Source organism: Bison bison, unplaced genomic scaffold (genome assembly GCF_000754665.1).
Source record: "Bison bison bison isolate TAMUID 2011002044 unplaced genomic scaffold, Bison_UMD1.0 scf7180017864451, whole genome shotgun sequence".
Lineage (NCBI taxonomy): Eukaryota > Metazoa > Chordata > Mammalia > Artiodactyla > Bovidae > Bison > Bison bison.
The window spans coordinates 1,012,301-1,026,676 of NW_011495013.1; the positions used below are offsets into that span (position 1 = coordinate 1,012,301).

Consider the following 14,376-nt stretch of genomic DNA (forward strand, 5'->3'; position numbering starts at 1 on the left):
ATGGACAGACCTCCAAACAGTTGTACATTTTTATTTCTGCCTCTGAGGGTCTGATTAGGTGTTTTCCTCAGGAAAAAAGCCTTGAAAAACCCCCATCCACTGACAACCTCCTACCTATTTATTTATCAAAAATAACAAAATGCCACTTCTCCAGATTAATCTACATCCATGTTAACCACTCTCTACTTGGAAATTCCAAAGCATCCTACTCATATAGTACTTTGGGCCTTTATTACCTCATTAGTTATAATAACGATGGAAGATATACAAAGAGAGACACAGAGTTTTGTACAGACCAACCACTTTGTAAGCTGTGCAAAGCTTTTTATTTATACAGGTATATCATGAAATTTGAGAAACAAGTTTAGATTCAAATTTAAATCAGTAGCTGGGAGACTTGGATAAAACCATTCGATCTCTCAGCTCCAGAGCATCTTCATCTGTAAAACAGGTAATACTGTCTCTCTTGTAGGATGCTTGTGAGGATTCTCCCCACTCCATCCAGTCCCACCAAGAGCCGAGAAAGTGCTTAAGTTCTCAGCACACTAGACAAGCTCAATAAAATGTTAGCTCGCCCACAAGGGCTTCTATTCTGGCTATCTCTCCCCTAGGATACTTCATTTTGTTCCCTCCAGCAACTATCAAAGTTGACTTTGTTAATACTGTTAACAAGTTCATTTGGAATTTAACTGAATTGCACTGAACCAAGTAAAATTAATTCAGCATCTCTTCGCACTCAAAAATGAATGCCTCCCTCAAGATCAGTGGTCATTTTTCATCCAACTTTAGAATCATCGAGGGCCTAAAGGCACGGTTGGCACTCCAGACTTTCTATTTCTGAGATTAGTCTCTGGTAAAGCCACTAATTGTCTCTTACCTGCCCAGGCACTGCCACTGTACTTGAACCGGACACCAGAAAAGAGTCACAGCACTCACAAACTATTTACAACCTAAAGTCATCAAGAGAACCACCCTTAAGAAACCAAGCATGGACTAGTTACAAAGACTCTGGATTCTGTCCTCAAAAGGCCTCAGCAGCATGAAGAATGTAAGAAAAACTGTTGCCTTTAATTCTTAAAAAGAACACACTAGCAAACTATATAGAGCATTTCCTAATGAAAGCTAGACTGATGTTGATATTCGTTTTCAAAATAAATTACTGGCTTGGACACTGTCTATGCAAAAACATCCAACAGACTTATTTTTGCTTATAAGTGAAGATCAATTCTTTTTGAACAGTAATAATCAATTCAGAAACTTGAGAATTTCTAAGCAGTTACCATATCATGTATATAGGTCATATTCGGACAGTGTCATCAGATTAAATGTTTCCTTCATTATAGATCATTACGGGACTGAGAAACCACTGCTTGTTCTTATATCAGTAATTATACGAAAATAAACGACCACTGACTACATGTCACCGGAGTATGGTACCTTTAAAGGAAACCTAGTACCTTATTATAAAGACATGCAAAAAATAAAAAAATGCAACATTCCAAACTCTATTAACATGTACATTTACCATAAACATCCTCATTAAAGGTTTCACAGGAACATGGTTTCTCCTAATGAAAGCCAGTTCCAGACATGCTCTTCATTCTTGCACCAGCCTCACCAAATGTGACCACACTGACCTGATTTTGGCTTTATCTGCAACCATATTATTATAAACAAGCAGGAACCTTCACAGATGTAATTGCACCACAACTCCAACTGCAGCAGCTCGGTCACTTCAACCCTCTAACTTCAGACTGCAGAAGGCTCCATTCAAACTAAAGCGCAGTTCAGAAGTTACCCTCACTCAGCCCTACTGTGTTTCAGTTCCCCAAGAAAAGCAAGACCAACAAGGCCACAGCCTCTTAGAATATTATACTACACTCCTCAGAGGGTCATTCATCATTCTGTGCATAGGTCACAAGGATTTTTTAAAAGGACACCAAAGAGAAAACACTGAAAGGAGTGACTCGGTTAAAAAATTCGTGATACCCATTTCCAGGTCCTAGAGAAATAAACAAAAGCTTACCTATTGTTTTTTCTCTTAAATGAAAATAAAAAGAGTAATTCCATGTTGCTCCGTGGATGTCCTCTTATGAAGTGAGCTTATCTACCAAAGGACTGCAAGGAAAGCAAAGGGGCCAGGTAACAAACACGTCAGCTCCACACAGGTGGAAATGAGAAGATTACAAAGAAAGAGCAGGAAGCAGATAAGCCATCCTGGAGAACTGACCCCTCTGGAAAACGGGAGGCAGGGCTTGACCTACTAATGGAATTGCAGAAAACATGTTCTAAATCTAATCGTGATTTTAAAATCTGATTAAAGTCCAATAACAGATGTCTGCTTTTAGCTATATGACAGGGAGGAGAAATGTCTCTGAATCTCACCAACACAAAATTAATATTTTTTCACATTAAAAATAAAAGTCAAAATTGTAACTTTACTAGAAAACAAAATAAAATGGCCAACTAGAATCCAAACATCACAATAAAGCACTTTTTTCCTTTTCTGATCTTTATGCATTCACAATTTTTACAAAGTCATAACTAAAGAAGAGATAAAAATTTGCAGCCCTTATGTTTCTAATATAATTAATGTCTTCACAGCAAGCAGTCCATTGAGAACCATACCAACAAAAGGCAAAAACAGCACACTTAAGGACAAAAGTGTACCTAGCACTTTATATTACAAAAAAGGTCCAATTTGCATAAAACGTAAAACCATACTATAATCCCCAAACCCAAGACATTTTAATTGACAGTTTTCATTTAGTAAAATACTCGTTTTATAAAATTTATCTTTCTTTGTGTAAAGACTCAATTTGTATAATCATTAATGAAAACACTTTAAATTCTTGAAATAATATACCAAAAATATAAATCCTTCAATCAGTAATCATTGGTAATGATTAAGACAGATGTAATCTTACCTGGTTCCTGAGAAACCTGTATGCAGGCCATTAAGCAACAGTTAGAACCAGACATAGAACAATGGACTGGTTCAAAATTGGGAAAGGAGTACATCAAGGCTGTATATTGTCACCCTGCTTATTTAACTTATATGCAGGGTACATGTTGCCAAATGCCCGGCTGGATGATTCATAAGCTGAAATCAAGAATGCCAGGAGAAATATCAACAACCTTGGATATACAGATGATACCACTCTAAAGGCAGAAAATGAAGAGGAACTAAAGAGCCTCTTGAAGGTGAAAGAAGAGAGTGAAAAAACTGAGTAAAAACTCAGCATTCAAAAAACTAAGATCATGGCATCCGGTCCCATCACTTCATGGTAAATAGATGGGGAAACAATGGAAATAGTGACCGGTTTTATATTCTTCAGTTCCAAAATCATTGTGGATGGTGTTGACTGCAGCCATGAAGTTAAAAGACACTTGCTTAAAAGCTATGACAGACCTAAACAGCGTATTTAAAAGCAGAGACATTACTTTGCCGACAGAGGTTCGTAGAGTCAAAGCTATGATTTTTCCAGTAGTCATGCACGGATGTGAGAGTCGGACCAAAAAAGAAGGCTGAGTGCCAAAGAATTGACGCTTTTGAATTGTGGTGTTGGAGAAGACTCTTCAGAGTCCCCTGGACAGCAAGGAGATCAAAACAGTCAGTCCTAAAAGAAAGCAACCCTGAATATTCATTAGAAGGACTGATGCAGAAGCTTCAATACTCTGGCTACCTGATGTGAAGAGCTGACTCATTGGAAAAGACCCTGATGCTGGGAAAGATTGAGGGCAAGAGGAGAAAGAAGTGGCAGAAGATGAGATGCCTGGATGGCATCACTGACTCAACCGACATGAGTTTGAGCAAACTCTGGGAGATAGTGAAGGACAAGGAAGCCTGGCGTGCTGCAGCCCATGGGGTCCTAAAGAGCTGGACGTGACCTAGAGACTGAACAACAACAGGGCAAAGAGTAGGGAAACTCCACTTTCTGCTCAGCTTTTCTGAAACCTATAACGGCTTCCTCCAAACAAAGACTATTAATTTTTTTAAAGTCAAATAAGGTCAATTATAAAAAACACAAAGTAATAATCATAAAGCCCAACCTTGAGAAGAGGAAACAAATCAGTAAAGTTCATGATGCATTTGGAATTCTGCTTACACCAGAAAGCCAACTCATGTTTTTGGTGAGAAAAGCAGCTGTTCCCCTCTGGTGTTCAACTCTGGACAACTTCTTGAAAACCTCTCATTTGGCTGCTCCCGAAACAATTGTGTTTACAGTAAATACCAAGATTCTACTACTGGTGAAACTCTGAAATTATCTTCCTTATCGGCAATTAACTATAGGCTCTGGAAAGCCTCCCTTTCTTTCAGACTCAAAAAAGCAAGTAATTGAATTAAATATAGTTCTAAATATGTGCCTGTTCCTCCTCTGTGAAATAACAGCTCTCTCTGCTAGTCTCTTCCCAAGCCAGCAGAATAATAATTCCGCATCTCTTTGACTCCCACAGAATTTTGCTGCCTCTGGTGACACACTTTCACTCTGTGGGTCAGCTAGCCTAACGCTGATCTGATCTGGCCTATCACTGCAAGCCCCTGAGGACAGGGGCTGAGCCACGGTCACTTCATGCGAAGACTTCACACTGAAAGGTATGGCCAATCAGGATGTTTTGGGATATAAGTGATCAACCCCTAATTCAAACTACCTAGCTAACCTTCTGGCAGAGGAAAACTGGAGTTGCTGGCTTTGGGGCCTGCTGGGTCTGGGGCCACCCATGGTGGGTGTAAGGTGGGTATCTGTGTGCGTGTGTCTCCCTAGCGCCATTCCCCTTCTGCCATCAGCCTACTCGGATCTCCTGTATGTTGACTGCATCCTCAGAAAGCGTCTTCCTACATGGTATCAAAGAGGGTCACTAGCAGCTCCAGCTTAACAAACCCACAGACAGGAAAAAACTCTCTGCAACAGTTCCATAATTCCATACCTCCACAACGGATCCTTGTGACCCTGACTAGCCAAGCTGATGTCACATGCCCAAGACAGAGGCAATGGAGTCATCGCCTCCTCTGACTACATGGGCTGAGAACAAAGCAAGGGTGACTGATGGCTCAGGGGAAATCCGGATGATTTATTGAAAGGAGGAAAGAGATGCTGGGTGGGCAAAGCCAACAGACACTCCCTGCTTCACAGGCTCTGAAGACCGCTGACTCAGACCCTTCTGCTTATTACTTGTAATTCCCTTCTACTTATTAGGTGTAACCACTGAACACTGAATACAAAGTGTTTTCAGTGTCTGTCCCTGTATGACATTCTTTCTCAGAATGAATTCTTTCCCACCTTACTGCCACCTGTGAGGCGGGCTATGCAGTTTCCTTCCCCTGCTTCTCAGTGAGGCTATCTTGCATTTAGTTACATTCCTATTGTTTTCAGGACATTTCTTCTCCTTTGTCCTGGGTATCTCAACACCAAGTGCACACACTGTTGAAAACGAGTGTGTTGCTAGCTTTTGTTTGGAGAGAGATTTAAGAGTAGGTAAAAATTTGCCAAGCAAACCAAAGGAACACACACAGAAGTACCCCGCCTCCCTCAAAATGGGGCAGGTCTCCACAATCCACCCTTCCTAGTGTGGAAACACACATGAGGGAAAGTCTCTGAGAGTCTCAGGACAAGTCCAGGCTTTCTCCCCAAAATAAAGCCAAGATCAAGGAGTGATTACAGGTGACCTCTGGTCATGGTTTGTTGTACATTTGCTAACCTTAAGACCTTCCTCTCTTCTCTGAGAGAGGATGGGACAGAGGAGAGGGGAAAGGAAAAGAAAGAAAGGAGGATAACTATACACCATATACAGAAGTTTGCCAGGCTATCTGCCATTTGTACAACGGCCAGGAATCCCTCAAATAACTGGGAATGATTATTTAGGGTTGTCTCAAAAACACTGCATGAAATAACAAAACCACCTTCCCCATGTGATCCAATCCACTTTACCCAGCCTCTCTGATCTTATACCAACCTGATCTTGCTTAAGTTATCGTCTGTCTCAGGCTTTCACAGGAGCTTTCTTTTATGGATTTTCCATCCAGCAAACGTTTCTGTTCCCCGGCTGGGCAGATCCAACCACAGCATGCTTGGCTACAGACGGCAGCAGCTCACCCACAGCAGCTCCAACCTGGAGGGGGCGAAGGCCGGAATCCATTAGAGGAATTCACAGTCACAAACACGCTCTCTCTCAGAACTGTATGTCTGGCAGGAGAACTCCCAGCATCGTCCAAACGTTTAAAATCATTAATGAACAGAGACAACAGTTTATAAGGTCTCCTAAAGATACCTTACAAGTTTGGGCTATTCTGAGGGGGAGGATTGAAGTGTTTAATTATTACTAAAAAGGTTTGGCCAAATGCTTATGCTCTGTTTGTGGAAAATTTAAAAGCCAGATGTTTTAATTAACCACAGAAAACACAAGCTACAACTAAAATTTCATGAACACACTGATCTGCCCTGTGGAAAACCACAGGAATGTTCTGGCAAGGCTCAGACTGAATTCTTGGGACACAGAGGGCTGGGATCATTCCCCTTAGGAACCCGAACAGAAAATTAACTTGCTCAATATGTTTTAAAAAAGAAAAATGAAACCCAGATTTAATCTCAGTCAAATACAAAAGCATTTCAGGACTTCAAAGGGCACCACCGAAAGACACACAAGGGAAAGGTCACAAAAAATTCCAGTGTGGTATAGGATTTAGAATGTATTTTCAATGCAAAGTGAATAGTGTAGCAGAAAAGTTCACAGGCTAAATAACCCAAAGGAGAAGCTAATCATCTTTCATTTCCTAATAGAGGAAAATGATGTATGAAAACCAATATTCAAGTGAATCATAAATATTATCAAATGTATAATATGTTCAGGCAAAAGGAATCACTTAACTATCCTGCTTCAGGCTAAACCTGCACCCTGGCCCACACTACCTACTATGCTCCAGCTTGAAGAATCAAGGCATCCAGAAAAACTGCTAAAATAACTTAGGCTCACTGAATTCAGAAACAGAAAAATGAGGGAATCTTATAAAAGCAATTAGTGAACAATTAAGAACAGATTAAAAAGTCTTTCTTAGTGATAGTACTAGTTATGACAGCATCAATACACATCAAATATTGATTCAAGAGAGAGCGAAACACATGTTATTTTCAGATACTAGGTCCACAATTCTATTTCTGTAAGTCACAGACCCTGACACAAGTGTGCCAAGCATAATATTACATTAATCTCCATCTTCATTTGAAACCTCGGTGGCAAAAATAATTTCAAAAGGAACACAGCAGGAAAAAAGCAAGATATCAAGGTATCTATCTGTGGTGTAATCCCAGTTTTGTTCTACAAATTGAGTGTATATAATCTAAAGATTTCAAAGCATGAACAATAATGGCTATTTCTGGATCATGGAATTAGACATATTTGTGTTTACATCTTAGTGTTTTTCCAAGTTTTATACAATTAATATATATCATTTTTAGAATCAGAATATTTTTAAATAAGGTTTTTCTTACTAAACAGTATGGGAACACAAATCAGAAATGGAATACCAATATATTAGCCTCATTTGTGGGCTTCCTTTTATCTGAAGAATAAGAGCTAAAATTAAAAAGACTTCATTTATCTGAACTCTGTAATTCTTCATTTAGAAGTTCAAAACCCAAGTGTCCAATAACACCCCCAGGGTTGAACAACTACTTTTCTAGGAACAAGAAATTTTTACTGATTTTGCAAACCTGTCACAAAGAAACAAGAACATAGTTATTCCTCTCCCTTAACTAATGCATCTAAATTTCTCTATCACTAGCCACGCTATACAACTGTCACTTATTAAAAATGTCCTGATGTCACTTAAGATTTCACAGGAGCAGAGCCCTTGGTAAACACTGCCACACGCCATTTCTGATATTTCCAGCATCTCAGAAAACACAAAACACAATGGTGGAATCTCAAGGGAATGGCAACCCACTCCAGTATTCTTGCCTGGGGAATTCCACGGTCAAAGGAGCCCGGTGGGCTATAGTCCGTAGGGTCACGAAGAGTCGGACACAACTGAGCAACTAGCGCTTTCACTAACACTGGGGTACCTGGCGGTCCACCACTCTAAGAAGACAACGTCCTCAGTTTACAAATGAGGACACTGCGGCCCAGAGAGATCAAATGTCTCTTCCAAGGCCACACAGCTGGTGGGGCAGGGATAAGTCCAGATCACCAGCTCCACTGTGACCACCTGCTCTATCCACCACTACATCTCGGCACGTACTCCACCACAGGTTAAATTCATATTAGCAAAACGAGTAGAACAAGACAAGAAATGTATTCTGTCAAAAATGAAATGCATGCAGGGAAAGAAAAGCAGAGACTCAAAGCTGGGCTAAACTAGATGAGGCTCTGCCCATAACCCGCTCTGCCGGAGAAACAATGGCTGCAGTGTGAGCAGGCAGCAGGTGCCTTGAACAGAAACCGCCTGTCATGCCAAAAGCTTTCTGGTCCTAGTACTTGTCCTGCTGATGACAGCACGGCTCCAGTGCTCGAAGCAGGACAAGAGGTTTTCAACAAGAGAAAACAACACTGGCACCTGTGAGCCACCTGTGGGTGAGACGAGGGACATGTGCTCACCCCACTGTTGGCGGTAAATAATCTACTAAATGATCAGACATCAAGTCTGAGCCTCCTCCTTCCAAAAGTTTCAGGGAAGAGATATGATTGATTTCAAAAATTAAGAAACAGAGTGGGATCATTTTGTAAAGTACAGAAACAGCAAATCCTTATGTTGTGTACCTGGAACTAACAGTGTTGTAGGTCCATTATGCTTTAATAAAACATTGCTTGAAAAGAAAGGAAGGCAGGAACAGGAAGGAAAGGAAAGAAGAGAGTCACCAATAACTAAAATAAAATAATCCTAACGCTTCATCTCTTATGCCAGATACAAGCGTGGGGGTAAGCAGGACTTTTCCTCACTTCCTCTAAGTGAAGTATACGAACAATGCTCCTCTTCACTTCTTTCTCAGCATTCACCTATAGCGTCCACACCACGCCAGTCAGAAACCTAGGAGTCCCACAGATGTGGAAGCCCGATGAGTAAGGGAGAGGAGAAGACAATGGCAGTGACAAACTCAGAATCGCTCCCTGAAAAGCCTTCACTGAGCTCCCTCCCGTCACCCCGTGCCTACTCTGCAGCGGGACCACAAAGGCAGGAACTGTGAAGCCGCTAAAAAAGCGCTGCATCCAAGGACGATGTGAGCCTGCTTTGTAAGCGGCCGGGGCCAACACAATGGCCCCGTCCCGCCTAATCTCAGGAGTCAGGCGCCCGAAAAAACGCATATTTTTTCCACCCCAGACTGCTCCTTCCCCACTATCTATTTCCATGGCTGGACCCTGGAGGAAAGACAATATTGACAGTTTATTCATCCCCTTCCGTGCCTCTGCTCTGATGCTAAAGGTTAATGTCCACAGAGGGCAAAAGGAATCAGATTCTTGTTGCTATTTCACAATGAAATCAAAGCTTGGTAGTGAGTGTTGTTCTAGGAACTCTTGGAAAGTCATTTGTAAGGTAATGACAGTAAGTTTAAATTTAGCAGTCTGGTAGAATGAACTCTGGCCTGCTAATCAAATTTGGCACAGTCTTGCTGAAATCACAAAATTATCTTTCTCAATGACAGACTAAACATAAATTAGATCAGATTCATTGATTTTGAAATCCTTTCTTACTGGGAACCCTGACTGTGTGCTACCTGGTTCTTTATCTTCACCCAGTGTCTTTGGCAAAATGTGCCCCTAGATACTGCCACTATCTGAGAATCTTAAATGTATGGTCAGCACTTTTCCCCCGTTTTAATATCACAGGGAAAGTTTGTCCTTCCTGAGCCTGATTCCAGAAGTATTAGCCAAGCCAATTCAATACTTCTGAAATTTCTCTCTCAAAATGATCAGGAGTACCAGGCAAGAATATGTCAGAGAACATTACTTTCGTGGTGTGGGAAATTTTATTTTAAAAACTTAGATTGAGAGTATTGATAACTTCACATCTTAAAATATTTGGGAGAGGAGAGTATAAGTCATTTGAAATAATGAGGGCTGTGTTTTAAGTTACACATCACCAGCAACTGAAATCTATAAGCGAAACTGGCACCCAATGAAGTCTGTGGAGACATGACAATTTTAAAAAGGTTTCATACAGTAATGTCCCCTGTCATGCTCTCAAGTAAAGAGGGTTGCAACATTTTGGAAGGGGAGGAATTGACGCTTTCTAATGTTCTAAAAACTGTTCTTCGGAAGTAAACTTGGTTCAAAATTGGAAAAAAAGTACAAACGATAAGGCTGTATATCATCACCCTACTTATTTAACTTATATGAAGAGTACATCATGCAAAATGCCGGGCTGGATGAATCACAAGTTGGAATCAAGACTGCCAGGAGAAATATCAACAGCATCAAATATGCAAATGAAACGACTCTAATGGCAGAAAGTGAAGAGGAACTAAAGAGCCTGTTGATGAGGGTGAAAGAGAAGAGTGAAGGAGACGGCTTGAAACTCAGTATTCAAAAAACTAAGATCACAGCATCCAGTCCCATCACCAGATGGCAAATAGATGGGGAAAAAATGGAAGCAATGGCAGATTTTATTTTCTTGGGTTCCAAAGTCACTGAGGACAATGACTGCAGCCGTGAAATTAAAAGACGCTTGCTCCTTGGAAGAAAAGCTATGACCAACCTAGACAATGTATTAAAAGGCAGGAACATCGCTTTAATGACAAAGGTCCGTCTAGTGAAAGCTTTGATGTTTCCAGTGGTCATCTATGGATGTGACAGTTGGACTATAAAGAAAGCTGAGCACTGAAGAATTGATGCTTTTGAACTGTGGTGTTGGAGAAGACTCCTGAGAGCCTCCTGGACTGCAAGGAGATCCAACCAGTCCATCCTAAAGGAAATCAGTCCTGAATATTCATTGGAAGGACTGATGCTGAAGCTCCAATACTTTGGCCACCTGATGCAAAGAGCTGACTCACTGGAAAAGATTCTGATGCTGTGAAAGACTGAGGGCAGGAGGAGAAGGGGATGACAGAGGATGAGATGGTTGTATGGCATCATCAATTAATGGACATGAGTTTGAGGAAACTCTGGGAGATACTGAAGGATAGAGAGCCTGCTGTGCTGCAGTCCATGGGGTCACACAGAACTGGACACGACTTGGTGACTGAACAACAACAAAAGCTGTTCTGGGAAAAATAAGGGATGAAAAAATCAACAGATGTAGAGGTTGTGGTCCCAGCTCTGCTACTTATGACCTGAGGCTTTCTGGGATAACTAACATACACTCTTTACCTTTTGTTTTATCATCTGTAATACTGGGATGAGACTACTGGCCAGTTTCATGGGACTCTCAAACAATGAAACCCAATACGAAGGCATTACATAAGTTTTTAAAGCACTGTGTATTCATTCAACAAATATTTACTAAGAAACTACAAAGCTGCCAGATACAGCACTGTGGATTCAACCACAAACAAGAGACGCAGCCCATTCCTGCAAAGACTTGGTGATGGGATGCAGTAAAATCTGTAAGAAGCACAGGGAGTTATGGGACCTGCAGGCGGCTTCCAATCTGAATATCAGAAAAACATGACATATTTTTACCTTCACAAGCTCTTGAGGAAGTTTCGCAAGAGCTTGTAAAGGTAGCAGCAGATGCAGTTTTTGGTTCGGGTTAATTGTTAGCTCATTCTTAGTACATTTTTACTGAACACTCACAGCATGCCAGGCACTATTCTAGATACTGGAGATCTAGCACTGAACAAAACTTCTGCCCTAATTTAGCTGATATTCCTCATCCACATGAAATGTAATAAACAGGAACTAAACAGAGTTAAGCAGCAAGGATGCTTCTGCTGCAATATAATGGTTTCTTTCTCCACCAAAATAAGGACACACGAAAGTTAAAAGGAATATTCTAATTGATCTAAATACAGTAAACATTTTATATATTAAATCTCCAGGCTACATTTTACAATATGCCAAATAACTGCCACCATATGAAAGGCACTCTTGGGTCTGAGGGTTTACGATTTGTGTCTTTTGGCATGGAGAACACTCTCCATATCTCCCCCCACCCTCACCCAAGGAAAATGAACATATGCTGGAATCCATCCAAACACAACCTCAGTTTTAACAAGGGGAATATCAGTTATTTTAGAATCATTTCCTGTAGTCATTTCTGTAAAGGATAAAAAAAAATTGAATTCTATTTTTTTTTAGAAACTAAACTGAACATGCCAAACGTCTGCCTTCACAAAGTTTCCTTTAAAAATCTATTTAAGGGGAGGGGAGGGCATGAGAACTAGGCTGTCCAGAAGGTAGTTAACCCAAAAGTCTAAAAATTCAATACAGGATGGAGGTGTGGGGGATGAGGAAAGGAGGAAAAAGAGAAAGGAAAGGAAGACACAGGAGTGAAAAGTTACACAATGATCTCTAGGATTAAAACCTGAAGAGTTCACAGGCTCAACAAATACCAACGGCCAGTGTTCAAAATACTGTATAGCAAAGAAGAGGTTAAAAAAAAAAAAAAAGACCAAAATGCTACTCAGCCCAAGAGCAAGGGTTCCTAAATTTGGGGGTTCCTACCAAAAAACACAAAGTCCAAAGCCCAGGTGTGCAGATGATGTACTAGGTCTGTGGACGTGTCCACGGATCTTCACTTTTCTAACTGGACACAAACGATACTGATTCACAACGGTCCCATGGCTGGGAACCACTGACTTACTGTATTTCTGTACTGAAAAAAGTTCTGGAACGTTTTTATTATAATAACAGATAATTCTTTTGCTAAGTGCTTTCCACTATTCTTTCATCCTGAAGTAGGAACTATTACTATGCCTATCTTTTTAAATGGGGAAATTTGAGGCATGAAGAGGTCAAATGACTTAACTAATGTTACACAGCTTTTAAATCAAGAACCTGGGATTTTTGGCCAAGTCCTATCTGCCCTGTATTTTCTTAGCACTCTGATCTGGTGAACTTTAGCAAGCTAAATCTGCTTGCCACTCTCTAGTCTAAGGTTGTCATATAACTAATCATCTTAATAATATACTATAGGCATTCGGAGAAGGCAATGGCACCCCACTCCAGTACTCTTGCCTGGAAAATCCCATAGATGGAGGAGCCTGGTAGGCTGCAGTCCATGGGGTCGCTAAGAGTCAGATACGACTGAGCAACTTCACTTTCACTTTTCACTTTCATGCATTGGAGAAGGAAATGGCAACACACTCCAGTGTTCTTGCCTTGAGAATCCCAGGGACAGAGGAGCCTGGTTGGCTGCCATCTATGGGGTTGCCCAGAGTCGGACACGACTGAAGCGACTTAGCAGCAGCAGCATAGGCATTAATACAGAACTTAAATCCCCAAATTCAGTAATAAACTGTGTAATCTTAGAGAGTGCTAGGAAAATCATACATAAAGCATGGTCTATTCAGAGCAGTAGGGAGGTACCTGGCCAGGTCTGTAGTTACTTTAATTACCTTCCATCCCATCTTAAAATCAGTAAAAGAATGCTTATGATCTTAGGGAAAATATGCTCCTTCACCAACATTAGACTTTTTCCTAGAAAAAAGCTGGACACAGCAAAGTCGGGCTCATTAGGAATTACTGCCAAGAGTTTCACACCTTCTCAACAGTTTCATGCTTTTTTTGGTGATGTGCCAGCTATTTGTCCTTTGAGGCCCAGCCCAAATATTACCTCCTTCATAAAGCCTTCTCAGATGCTCTGGTAGAAATAACAACATTGAAAATTTGCAAGGGGGAGGGAGGAGGATTCAGGATGGGGAACACATGTATACTTGTGGCAGATCCACTTCGATATTTGGCAAAACCAATACAATATTGTAAAGTCTAAAAATAAAATAAAATTTAAAAAAAAAGAAGAAAATTTGCGCTCTTCAATGCTTCTCCTATCGCATAGGACAGGCTGATGTTTATCAAGGAATACATATGCCTTATCTCACCTAGAGCTAGACATCCTGGAATGTGAAGTCAAGTGGGCCTTAGAAAGCATCACTACGAACAAAGCTAGTGGAGGTGATGGAATTACAGTTAAGCTATTTCAAATTCTGAAAGATGATGCTGTGAAAGTGCTGCACTCAATATGCCAGCACATTTGGAAAACTCAGCAGTGCTCACAGGACTGAAAAAGGTCAGTTTTCATTCCAATACCAAAGAAATGCAACGCCAAAGAATGTTCAAACTACCACACAATTGCACTCATCTCACATGCTAGTAAAGTAATGCTCAAAATTCTCCAAGCCAGGCTTCAGCAATACGTGAACCATAAATTTCCAGATGTTCAAGCTGGTTTTAGAAAAGGCAGAGGAACCAGAGATCAAATTGCCAACATCCGCTGGATCATCAAAA

The 14,376-nt window shown here is 40.8% G+C and overlaps 1 protein-coding gene across 3 annotated transcripts in view; it reads right to left on the minus strand.

Moving 5' to 3' along the window:
* APBB2 (amyloid beta (A4) precursor protein-binding, family B, member 2) overlaps window positions 1-14,376 on the minus strand; it is a 382,672-nt gene that overhangs the window by 296,728 nt on the left and 71,568 nt on the right. For all 3 annotated transcript variants that reach the window (XM_010858831.1, XM_010858830.1, XM_010858829.1), the window contains one exon: window positions 5,956-6,111. The gene's annotated coding sequence lies outside the window, so the exon portion shown is untranslated. The remainder of the gene's footprint in view (window positions 1-5,955; window positions 6,112-14,376) is intronic.